Source organism: Triticum urartu, chromosome 2 (assembly GCF_003073215.2).
Source record: "Triticum urartu cultivar G1812 chromosome 2, Tu2.1, whole genome shotgun sequence".
Taxonomy (NCBI): Eukaryota; Viridiplantae; Streptophyta; class Magnoliopsida; order Poales; family Poaceae; genus Triticum; species Triticum urartu.
The window spans coordinates 384,259,325-384,272,174 of record NC_053023.1 but is presented as its reverse complement, the minus strand read 5'-3'; positions in this window follow the sequence as shown (position 1 = coordinate 384,272,174).

The window sequence follows — 12,850 nt, the reverse complement described above, 5'->3', positions numbered from 1 at the left end:
GATTTCATAAAATGTGGCAATTGCTAACATGATTCGGACAGACTTAAGCATAGATACGAGTGAGAAACTCTCATCGTAGTCAACACCTTGAACTTGTCGAAAACCTTTTTGCGACAATTCAAGCTTTTTAGATAGTAACACTACTATCAGCATCCCTCTTCCTCTTGAAGATCCATTTAATCTCAATGGCTCGCCGGTCATTGGGCAAGTCAATCAAAGTCCATACTTTGTTCTCAGATTTCATGGCCTCAAGCCATTTCGTGGAATCTGGGCTCATCATCGCTTCCTCATAGTTCGTAGGCTTGTCATGGTCAAGTAACATGACCTCTAGAACTGGATTACCGTACCACTCTGGTGCGGATCTCACTCTGGTTTTACCTACGAGGTTCGGTAGTAACTTGATCTGAAGTTACATGATCATCATCATTAGTTTCCTCACTAATCGGTCTAGTAGTCACAGGAACAGATTTCTGTGATGAACTACTTTCCAATAAGGGAGCAGGTACAGTTACCTCATAAAGTTCTACTTTCCTCCCACTCACTTCTTTCGAGAGAAACTCCTTCTCTAGAAAGTTTCCGAATTTAGCAACAAAAGTCTTGCCTTCGGATCTGTGATAGAAGGTGTATCCAATAGTTTCCTTTGGGTATCCTATGAAGACATATTTCTCCGATTTGGGTTTGAGCTTATCAGGATGAAACTTTTTCATATAAGCATCACAACCCCAAACTTTAAGAAACGACAACTTTCGTTTCTTGCCAAACCACAGTTCAGATTGTGTCGTCTCAACGGACTTAGATGGTGACTCAGATGGTGCCCTTTTAAACGTGAATGCAGCTGTCTTTAATGCATAACCCCAAAACGATGTTGGTAAATCTGTAAGAAACATCATAGATTGCACTATATCCAATAAAGTACGGTTATGACGTTCGGACACACCATTATGCTGTACGGTTATGACGTTCGGACACACCATTATGTTGTGGTGTTCCAGGTGGCACGAATTTGTGGAACTATTCCACATAGTTTTAATTGAAGACCAAACTCGTAACTTAAATATTTGTCTATGCGATCAGATCGTAGAAACCATATTTTTCTTTTTACGATGATTTTCCACTTCACTCTGAAATTCTTTGAACTTTTCAAATGTTTCAGACTTATGTTTCATCAAGTAGATATACCCATATCTGCTCAAATCATATGTGAAGGTCAGAAAATAACGATACCCGCCACGAGCTTCAACACTCATCGGATCGCATACATCAGTATGTATTATTTCCAATAAGTCAGTTGCTCGCTCCATTGTTCTGGAGAACGGAGTCTTTAGTCATCTTGCCCATAAGGTATGGTTCGCAAGCATCAAGTGATTCATAATCAAGTGATTCCAAAATCCCATCAGCATGGAGTTTCTTCATGCGCTTTACACCAATATGACCTAAACGGCAGTGCCACAAATAAGTTGCACTATCATTATTAACTTTGCATCTTTTGGTTTCAATATTATGAATATGTGTATCACTACGATCGAGATCCAATGAACTATTTTCATTGGGTGTGTAACCATATAAGGTTTTATTCATGTAAACAGAACAACAATTTATTCTCTTACTTAAATGAATAACCGTATTACAATAAACATGATCAAATCATATTCATGCTCAACGCAAACACCAAATAACACTTATTTAGGTTCAACATTAATCCCGAAAGTATAGGGAGTGTGCGATGATGATCATATCAATCTTGGAACCACTTCCAACACACATCGTCACTTCACCCTTCACTAGTCTCTGTTTATTCTGCAACTGCCGTTTCGAGTTACTAATCTTAGCAACTGAACTAGTATCAAATACTGAGGGGTTGCTATAAACACTATTAAAGTACACATCAATAACATGTATATCAAATATACTTATGTTCACTTTGCCATCCTTCTTATCCGCCAATCACTTGGGGTAGTTCCGCTTCCAGTGACCAGTCCCTTTGCAGTAGAAGCACTTAGTCTTAGGCTTAGGACCAGACTTGGGCTTCTTCACTTGAGCAGCAACTTGCTTGCTGTTCTTCTTGAAGTTCCCCTTCTTCCCTCTGCCCTTTTCTTGAAACTAGTGGTCTTGTCTACCATCAACACTTGATGTTTTTCTCGATTTCTACCTTCGTCAATTTCAGCATTACGAAGAGCTTGGGAATCGTTTCCGTTATCCCATGCATATCATAGTTCATCACGAAGTTCTACTAACTTGGTGATGGTGACTAGAGAATTCTGTCAATCACTATTTTATCTAGAAGATTAACTCCCACTTGATTCAAGCAATTGTAGTACCCAGACAATCTGAGCACATGCTCACTAGTTGAGCGATTCTCCTCCATCTTTTAGCTATAGAACTTGTTGGAGACTTCATATCTCTCAACTCGGGTATTTGCTTGAAATATTAATTTCAACTCCTGGAACATCTCATATGGTCCATAACGTTCAAAACGTCTTTGAAATCCTGATTCTAAGTTGTTAAGCATGGTGCACTAAACTATCAAGTAGTCATCATATTGAGCTAGCCAAACGTTCATAATGTCTGCATCTGCTCCTGCAATAGGTTTGTCACCTAGCGGTGCATCAAGGACATAATTCTTCTGTGCAGCAATGAGGATAAACCTCAGATCATGGATCCAATCCGCATCATTGCTACTAACATCTTTCAACACAATTTTCTCTAGGAACATATCAAAATAAACATATGAAAGCAACAACGCGAGCTATTGATCTACAACATAGATATGCTAATACTACCAGGACTAAGTTCATGATAAATTAAAGTTCAATTAATCATATTACTTAAGAACTCCCACTTAGATAGACATCCCTCTAATCCTCTAAGTGATCACGTGATCCAAATCAACTAAACCATGTCCGATCATCACGTGAGATGGAGTAGTTTCAATGGTGAACATCACTATGTTGATCATATCTACTATATGATTCATGCTCGACCTTTCGGTCTCCGTGTTCCGAGGCCATATCTGTATATGCTTGGCTCGTCAAGTATAACCTGAGTATTCCGCGTGTGCAACTGTTTTGCACCCGTTGTATTTGAACGTAGAGCCTATCACACCCGATCATCACGTGGTGTCTCAGCACGAAGAACTTTCGCAACGGTGCATACTCAGGGAGAACACTTCTTGATAATTAATGAGAGATCATCTTATAATGCTACCGTCAATCAAAGCAAGATAAGATGCATAAAAGATAAACATCACATGCAATCAATATAAGTGATATGATATGGCCATCATCATCTTGTGCTTGTGATCTCCATCTTCGAAGCACCGTCGTGATCACCATCGTCACCGGCGCGACACCTTGATCTCCATCGTAGCATCGTTGTCGTCTCGCCAATTTTATGCTTCCACGACTATCGCTACCGCTTAGTGATAAAGTAAAGCATTACAGCGCGATTGCATTGCATACAATAAAGCGACAACCATATGGCTCCAGCCAGTTGCCGATAACTCGGTTACAAAACATGATCATCTCATACAATAAAATTTAGCATCATGTCTTGACCATATCACATCACAACATGCCCTGCAAAAACAAGTTAGACGTCCTCTACTTTGTTGTTGCAAGTTTTACGTGGCTGCTACGGGCTTAAGCAAGAACCAATCTTACCTACGCATCAAAACCACAACGATAGTTTGTCAAGTTGGTGCTGTTTTAACCTTCGCAAGGACCGGGCGTAGCCACACTCGGTTCAACTAAAGTTGGAGAAACTGTCACCCGCTAGCCACCTTTGTGCAAAGCACGTCGGGAGAACCGGTCTCGCGTAAGCGTACGCGTAATGTCGGTCCGGGCCGCTTCGTCCAACAATACCGCCAAACCAAAGTATGACATGCTGGTAAGCAGTATGACTTATATCGCCCACAACTCACTTGTGTTCTACTCGTGCATATAACATCAACACATAAAACCTAGGCTCTGATACCACTGTTGGGGAACGTAGTAATTTTAAAAATTTCCCTGTTGGGGAACGTAGTAATTTCAAAAAAATTCCTACGCACACGCAAGATCATGGTGATGCATAGCAACGAGAGGGGAGAGTGTTGTCTACGTACCCTCGCGAAGCGTTATACAACGCGGTTGATGTAGTCGTACGTCTTCACGGCCCGACCGATCAAGCACCGAAACTACGGCACCTCCGAGTTCTAGCACACGTTCAGCTCGATGACGATCCCCGGACTCCGATCCAGCAAAGTGTCGGGGAAGAGTTCTGTCAGCACGACGGCGTGGTGACGATCTTGATGTTCTACCGTCGCAGGGCTTCGCCTAAGCACCGCTACAATATTATCGAGGATATGGTGGAGGGGGGCACCGCACACGGCTAAGAAAACGATCACGAAGATCAACTTGTGTGTCTATGGGGTGCCCCCTGCCCCCGTATATAAAGGAGTGGAGGAGGGGAGGGCCGGCCCTCTCTATGGCGCGCCCTAGGGGAGTCCTACTCCCACCGGGAGTAGGATTCCCCCTTTCCTAGTCCAACTAGGAGTCCTTCCATGTATAGGAGTAGGAGACAAGGAAGGAAGAGGGAAGAGAAGGAAGGAGGGGGCGCAGCCCCTCCCCCTAGTCCAATTCGGACTAGGCCTTGGGGGGCGCGCCCCTCCTCCCCTAAAGCCCAATAAGGCCCATATACTCTCCCCGTAATTCCCGTAACTCCCGGTACTCCGAAAAATACCTAAATCACTCGGAACCTTTCCGATGTCCGAATATAGTCGTCCAATATATCGATCTTTACGTCTCGACCATTTCGAGACTCCTCGTCATGTCCCCGATCTCATCCGGGACTCCGAACTCCTTCGGTACATCAAAACTCATAAACTCATAATATAACTGTCATCGAAACCTTAAGCGTGCGGACCCTACGGGTTCAAGAACAATGTAGACATGATCGAGACACGTCTCCGGTCAATAACCAATAGGACTGGATGCTCATATTGGCTCCTACATATTCTACGAAGATCTTTATCGGTCAGACCGCATAACAACATACGTTGTTCCCTTTGTCATCGGTATGTTACTTGCCCGAGATTCGATCGTCGGTATCTCAATACCTAGTTCAATCTCGTTACCGGCAAGTCTCTTTACTCGTTCCGTAATACATCATCCTGCAACTAACTCATTAGTTGCAATGCTTGCAAGGCTTAAGTGATGTGCATTACCGAGAGGGCCCAGAGATACCTCTCCGACAATCGGAGTGACAAATCCTAATCTTGAAATAATCGGAGTGACAAATCCTAATCTTGAAATACGTCAACCCAACAAGTACCTTTGGAGACACTTGTAGAGATCCTTTATAATCACCCAGTTACGTTGTGACGTTTGGTAGCACACAAAGTGTTCCTCCGGTAAATGGGAGTTGCATAATCTCATAGTCATAGGAACATGTATAAGTCATGAAGAAAGCAATAGCAACAAACTAAACAATCAAGTGCTAAGCTAACGGAATGGGTCAAGTCAATCACATCATTCTCCTAATGATGTGATCCCATTAATCAAATGACAACTCATGTCTATGGTTAGGAAACATAACCATCTTTGATCAACGAGCTAGTCAAGTAGAGGCATACTAGTGACACTCTATTTGTCTATGTGTTCACACATGTATTATGTTTCCGGTTAATACAATTCTAGCATGAATAATAAACATTTATCATGATATAAGGAAATAAATAATAACTTTATTATTGCCTCTAGGGAATATTTCCTTCAAACCCACCACCACCACCACCAGTTGACCACTTAACCCGTTTTCTTAGGCTGAATCCGCCGGTGTTCTCCACTAGCATCGAGCCTATAGTAGCAGATGATTGGCTTCGCAAGACAGCAAGGGAGTTGACCACGGCAGGATGCACGGATGCGGAAAAGGTGAAATTTGCCGCACATCAGTTGGATGGACCCGCAGCATCATGGTGGGAGAATTTCACAGCCACTTACCCTATCGACACTGTCACGTGGGACCAGTTTCAGCAGGCTTTCTGTACTACCCATGTTTCAGCAGGAGCTATAGCCATGAAGAAGCGTGAGTTTCGCAACTTGCGCCAAGGAGGATGGACAGTTGACCAGTATGTGGATGACTTTAGTAAGCTAGCACGTTATGCCCCAGATGACGTTGCTACGGATGCAACTAAGCAGGAGAAGTTTCCGGAAGGACTGAATGATGAGTTGAGCATGCAGTTGATGGTAGCAAGCTTCAACAACTACCAGGAGTTGGTAGATCGTGCTCTTATGATTGAAGGGAAGCAGCAGCAGATTGAGAACCATAAGAGGAAGTATGGACAACGGAAATACAATTCTGGAGCGCGGCAGAAGCCACGTTTTACCCCTAAACCGGGAGGACCTTTTCAGCATACTCATGGAGGAGGAAGCTCGCACAATCATAATGGCCCCAAGAATGGTAATGGGAATGGAGGAGGCAATGGCCAGAACCGTACCAACCCATCAACCCCAGCCAAGAGAGACCTGAGCCAAGTCACTTGCTTTAAGTGCCAGAAGACCAGACATTATGCCAATGAATGTCCTGAATCCCAGAATGGAAATGGCAATGGAAGCTCAGGGAAGAATCCGAACCCTTTCAATAGGGGACAGGTGAACCACGTAAATGTGGAGGAGGTTGAAGAGCAGCCAGATGCAGTAATCGGTAAGTTTTTGGTTAAGTATTTTACTGCAATCGTTCTTTTTTATACTGGTGCATCGCATTCATACATATCATGGGAATTTGTGGATAAGTATAACCTGCCCACCAAGGTTCTTAGAACACCTATGCTAGTAAGCTCACCAGGAGCGGAGTATATGGCCAGCCGAGGGTGTTTCCAAGTGCCATTGAGTATAGGTAGGCATGTGTTTCACTCGGATTTGATCATTTTGGAATCACAAGGTTTGGCTGTAATTCTGGGTATGGACTGGCTGTCGATGTATGGAGGAAACATCGATTGCGCCAGTAAGTCGATTTTGCTTACCACCCCAGAAGGAAGAAGGATCAAGTATGTATCCCGACATGTGCCTAAGAGGACTCAAGTAAATTCCCTAACAGGAGTTGTACAGGAGGAAGTACCGGTGGTAAAGGATTTTCCTGATGTATTTCTAGAGGAGTTGCCACGCATGCCACCGAATAGAGACATTGAGTTTTTGATTGAGCTTTTGCCAGGCACAGGGCCAATATCTAAGAGACCATACAGGATGCCTGCAAAGGATTTGGAGGAGATTAAGAAGCAGATTAAGGAGTTACTGGATAAAGGCTATATTTTCCCAAGTTCTTCGCCTTGGGGATCGCTAGTACTTCTAGTGGAGAAAAAGGATGGATCGTTAAGGATGGTTGTCGATTATCGAGGATTGAATGAAGTAACAATCAAGAACAAGTACCCACTACCGATGATCAATGATCCGTTTGATCGGTTGCAAGGAGCCAAGGTATTTTCCAAGATCGATCTGCGATTAGGATACCATCAGTTGAAGATTCGAGAACAGGATATACCTAAGATGGCTTTTACTACCAGGTATGGGCTGTACGAGTATACCGTTATGTTATTTGGTCTGACTAACGCACCTGCCTATTTTATGAACATGATGAACAAAGTGTTTATGGAGTTTTTGGATAAGTTCGTCGTAGTGTTCATTGATGATATTCTAGTTTACTCGAAGAATGAATAGGAGCATAAGGAGCACTTGTGTTTGGTACTTGAGAAGCTCAGAGAACATCAGTTATATGCCAAGTTTAGCAAATGTGAGTTTTGGTTGAAGGAAGTTGGATTCCTCGGACACGTTATATCTGGAGAAGGTATAGCAGTAGATCCCACCAAGGTTGACACTATGACAAATTGGGAAGCCCCAACAACAGTTCGAGAAATCCAGAGTTTTCTGGGACTTGCAGGATACTACCGGAGATTCATTGAAAATTTCTCGAAGATTGCAAAGCCTATGACAGAGTTGTTGAAAAAGGATACCAAGTTCATATGGACTGAGGAATGTGAGGCCAGTTTTCAGGAGTTGAAGAAACGTTTGGTTACATCACCGGTGTTGATTTTGCCGGATCAGAACAAGGATTATGAGGTGTATTGCGACGCTTCATGTTGAGGACTTGGAGCAGTGCTTATGCAGGAGGGAAGAGTTGTTTCATATGCCTCACGACAGCTTAAGCCTCATGAGTTAAATTATGCCACGCATGATTTGGAGTTAGCATCCGTAGTGCATGCATTAAAGACTTGGAGACATTTTCTCATTGGAAACCATTGGGAAGTGTACACGGATCACAAGAGTTTGAAGTACATTTTCACACAGAAGGAGCTAAATCTCAGGAAAAGAAGATGGTTAGGGCTCATCAAGGATTATGACATGAGATTGCATTATCATCCCAGAAAGGCTAACGTAGTAGCCGATGCGCTGAGCCGTAAAAGTCATGTCAACACACTAATGAAGGGAGATTTACCGAAGGAATTAGCCGAGGACCTTCGTGAGTTATGTTTGGAGATAGTTCCGAGAGGCTATGTAGCAGCATTGGAGATTCAGTCTACTTTGATGGATAAGATCAGAGAAGCTCAGAAGACTGAAAAGGAGGTTGCCTCTATAAAGGAGAAGATGGGCAAAGGAAAAGTTAAAGGATTTCGTGAGGATGGGCACGATACCCTATGGTTTGAAGACCGTGTTTATGTGCCCAATGACCTGGAGATCAGGAAGTTAATTCTGCAGGAGGCCCATGATTCACCATACTCGATTCACCCAGGAAATACCAAGATGTATTTGGATTTGAAGGATACTTTCTGGTGGACCGGAATGAAGAAGGATATCGCGGAGTATGTAGCAGTTTGTGATGTATGTCAGAGAGTAAAGGCAGGGCATCAGAAGCCAGCAGGATTGTTACAGCCTTTGCCAATACCCGAATGGAAGTGGGATAAGCTAGGCATGGATTTTATCACAGGATTGCCCAGAACACATTCAGGTTATGACTCGATTTGGGTTGTAGTCGATCGTTTGACAAAGGTAGCTCATTTCATCCCAATGAAGACTACCTACACCAGTGCTAAGTTGGCAAAGATATACATGACCAGGATAGTATGTCTGCATGGAGTTCCAAGGAGTATTGTATCAGATAGAGGAACCCAGTTTACCTTAGAGTTCTGGAGTCAGTTGCACGAAACTTTGGGTATCAGGCTAGAGTTCAGTACAGCTTTTCATCCGCAGACAGATGGACAGACCGAGAGAGTCAATCAGATTTTGGAGGATATGTTGAGAGCTTGTGCGCTATATTACGGATCTAGTTGGGATGACAATTTGCCATATGCAGAGTTTTCTTACAACAACAGTTATCAATCCAGTTTGAAGATGGCCTCTTTAGAAGCCTTGTACAGAAGGAGGTGCAGGACCCCATTATCGTGGGATGAAGTTGGAGACCGCAAGTTGTTCAGACCGGATTTGATTAAGGAGTCTGAACAGAAGATGAGATTGATTCTCGATAGGCTCAAGGTAGCCCAGTCCAGGCAGAAGAGCTACGCAGATGTTCGCACACGAACACGTCACCGTGTACCTTTGATGCCGGGGGTGATGCACCGCAGCTCACGTCGAAGGAGGCCCGCTGGAAGCGCGGTACGCAAGACAATCCGGCGGGTGCTTTTGAGGACCCGAAACCCCACACGCCCGGGAGGGACCCCGTCAGAGCGCGCGGCGGCTATGGGCTGCCCTAGGTCGACCTTATCGCCCCTAGGGCCTCGAGGTTCGCCGCCCTGCAAACGAAGAACGAACGAAGAACGAGGAAGAAGAAGAACAAGGGAGAGAGATAAAGGTAAAGGTAAAAGGATGATATATTGATAGATTCGATTGTGTGTTGTTCAATCGGCCTTCACCCCTTACATATATATGAGGCGGATGGACTTCCCGTACAAGAAAAGGACTCAAATCATGTCCAAATCATCAAAAGTTACCCTAACTCGGACTACGAAGGCCGGAACTTCCGGGCTGAAATTATATCAAGTAGCCCTCTTGCACTGAATCTTCAGGCCGCATACTACTTCAGATGACGATGGTCCCAAAAGCAAAGTTGTAGATCTTGCAATGGAGAAAAACTCTTCAGTTGATCACTTTTTCATCCAAGGTCATCTTGATGTCAAAATCGGCCCCGCAAAACTGCAAAAAATGTTAAAATTCCAGTTTTCGGGGCGCACCGCGTGCAAACTTTCGGTTTAGCCCGGAACCTCCCTGGAAGTTTTGCCCGGAACTTCCGGGGCAAACTTATGCAGCACACTGTTTTGGCTCTAACTTCTGCATACGAACTCCGATTTAGACGTTTTTTATATCAAAATCGATCGTCTCGACGAGACGAAGACAATTCGTGTAGAAACATTTCTCATATGAGGCCATCTTGGGGGCGTAATCAGCTCAATAGTGTTCTGAATATAAAATCTGAGTACTTCAAACACAACTTCGGCCTTAGAGATGAGACCGGATGGCTATGGCCCAAATATGAAAGTTTCTCCTTTTGACGATACAGAACTTTCTCACTTTGAGCACTTCTCCATTTGAGGCCATCTTAATTAAGTTCTTGGTCGTGTCAAAATATGGTGTCAACACATGCCCCCCTGTTTTTCAGCAAACTTGTGTGCCGAAAAATAACTTGCACGATGATTTTTCTAAGGATGATGTCAACACTCCATCGGCCATTTTGCATGTTCTTAGGACGATAAGTATATACCGGCTATTGCTTGTTTGAACCTCTTGAGGCAAACTTGGGTGAAAACTTCTCACTTCTATAACAATCCGGTGATAAGGTTCCATAGACCAAAACCATCCTCCGAACCATATTGTTCTCCCTTTCGATAGGATTTTGCAGATAATCAGGAATGAACTTCCTCCAATCCTTACTTCACCTGCATAAAAGTTTTATTAGTGGCCGAAGCGGTGGGCTTCGGTTCGGCCTTACCTATATTGACAAGACCCAGCATCGGCTATTGATAGAAATGTAATACACCATGGTTAACATAGTAGCCGGATGCTTGCCGTGCCAACTCTTTCGAATTGTCATGTCTAGATATATGAACAATTTTAAAGCAACCCAAGGTAAATCTATAAGTGATTCGTCAAAACGTTGATAACCCTTGGATATTTGTTGCACTATTAATAACGTATCATCGGAAGCCTCAATATGTATAGCACCTATAGCAAGGCAAAGCTCCAATCAGAATAACAATGCATATTCGGCTTTGATCATTGTGCAAAAATATTTTAAGTGGCATGAGGCTTCACAAAATAGCTTCATATGGAGATAAATAAACAACACCAACACCTTGGCCATTGTTACAAATTTAACCACCAATATATAATCTCCATGATACTAGAGAGATCAAGCTAAAAACAATATTATGCATGATGTCAATATGATGCTCAATAAAAAAATAAACCATGATTTGGCCTTACCTAAGTTCTGAAAACTAACAAGCCAAAGCACACCCAATCAAAACATAAGTTCACTTTGCAATTTTGGTGAATTGGTCTATGCATAATATCATCAATGGCATCAATTTGACAAATTCCTTGCAAGCACTTATCTCAATCTCTACTCAAACTAAGGACGATGTTAGAATACCACACCGGCCATTCTTAGATATTCTTAGGGCGATATATAAGTATCGGCCATTCCCATGAGGTCCATGTAGAATTCACCCACCAAAATATGTATAGCCGAAATAAACAAATGAAATAGCAATAAAATATTTCAGCCCTTTTGTATTAGCAACAAAAACGTAACTAAACAAATGTATAGTGATTTGGTAATACCCTGTCATGATATAGAAAGTTATGTTGCATCCATGGAACAAAATAAATCCATGGAGGGTAATTGATCATACCTATGGATGAATTCCATGGAAAAGGCATCAATGGCATGGTTGAAGAAAATGAATGATGTGCTAACCGAAGATTTTGATGTTGTGATGCACACCTTCGGCTCAATTGTTTGTTGCTTTCATTCTTTTCCTTCTTCACTTTTATCGCACTTGTTGCAATAGAAACATGCACATCACTTTTGTTTTGATTGATCTTCTTGGGAACCCATGACATGTTCTTCTTTCTCAGCTCTTGTGCACTAAGATTTTGTAATTCCCTCTTTTGCCAATACGATAAACCGAGTGGGCATCTCGCCTGTGATTCTGTTTTGACCTTGTGCACTCTCGACTTCTTTTCTTCAGATTTGGCACTTTGACTCTCAATAATTGGTTGCTTCGTCTCATTGCCTTTAGTAGCCAATGTCAACGCTTTAATTGGCTCTTTTTCATTTGAGATCAAATCTGAAGTTGCACTCTTACGACCATCTTTTTTAACACGATAAATTTTCTTGACCACCTCTTTCTTCTTCCTTGATCTCTGGACCGATTCCTTACGATTGAAACGGTCTTTAACATGTGATTGTTCAAGTGTTGATCTTCTCGGAGCTGTATAATATTTATGAGATGGTCTAAAATAAGATGGAGAATGTGCCCTTGTATCATACCTGTCCCATGATGGATATGGATCTACATGAGCATAGGGAGGCATCCACGGCATTGGCATTGGGGGCCCAAAATAAGGATATGAACATGTTGCATTAAAATTCCCACTTTGCCAATACCGATCCTCACATTTGCGCCTTGGGGGTGATCTTGATTTCTTTGCATGATTTGGCCGATAAGCATTCTTCTCTTCAATCTTCTTTTGATATTTATCCAATAGTTCAGCAAAGGTGAATTTTTGATCCCTTACACTTGCGCTTATTTCAGCCTTTGTCTTCTTTTGTTTTGCTTTCATCGATCATTGGATTTTCTTTCTGCCCCCTAGTCCTTGGCGTC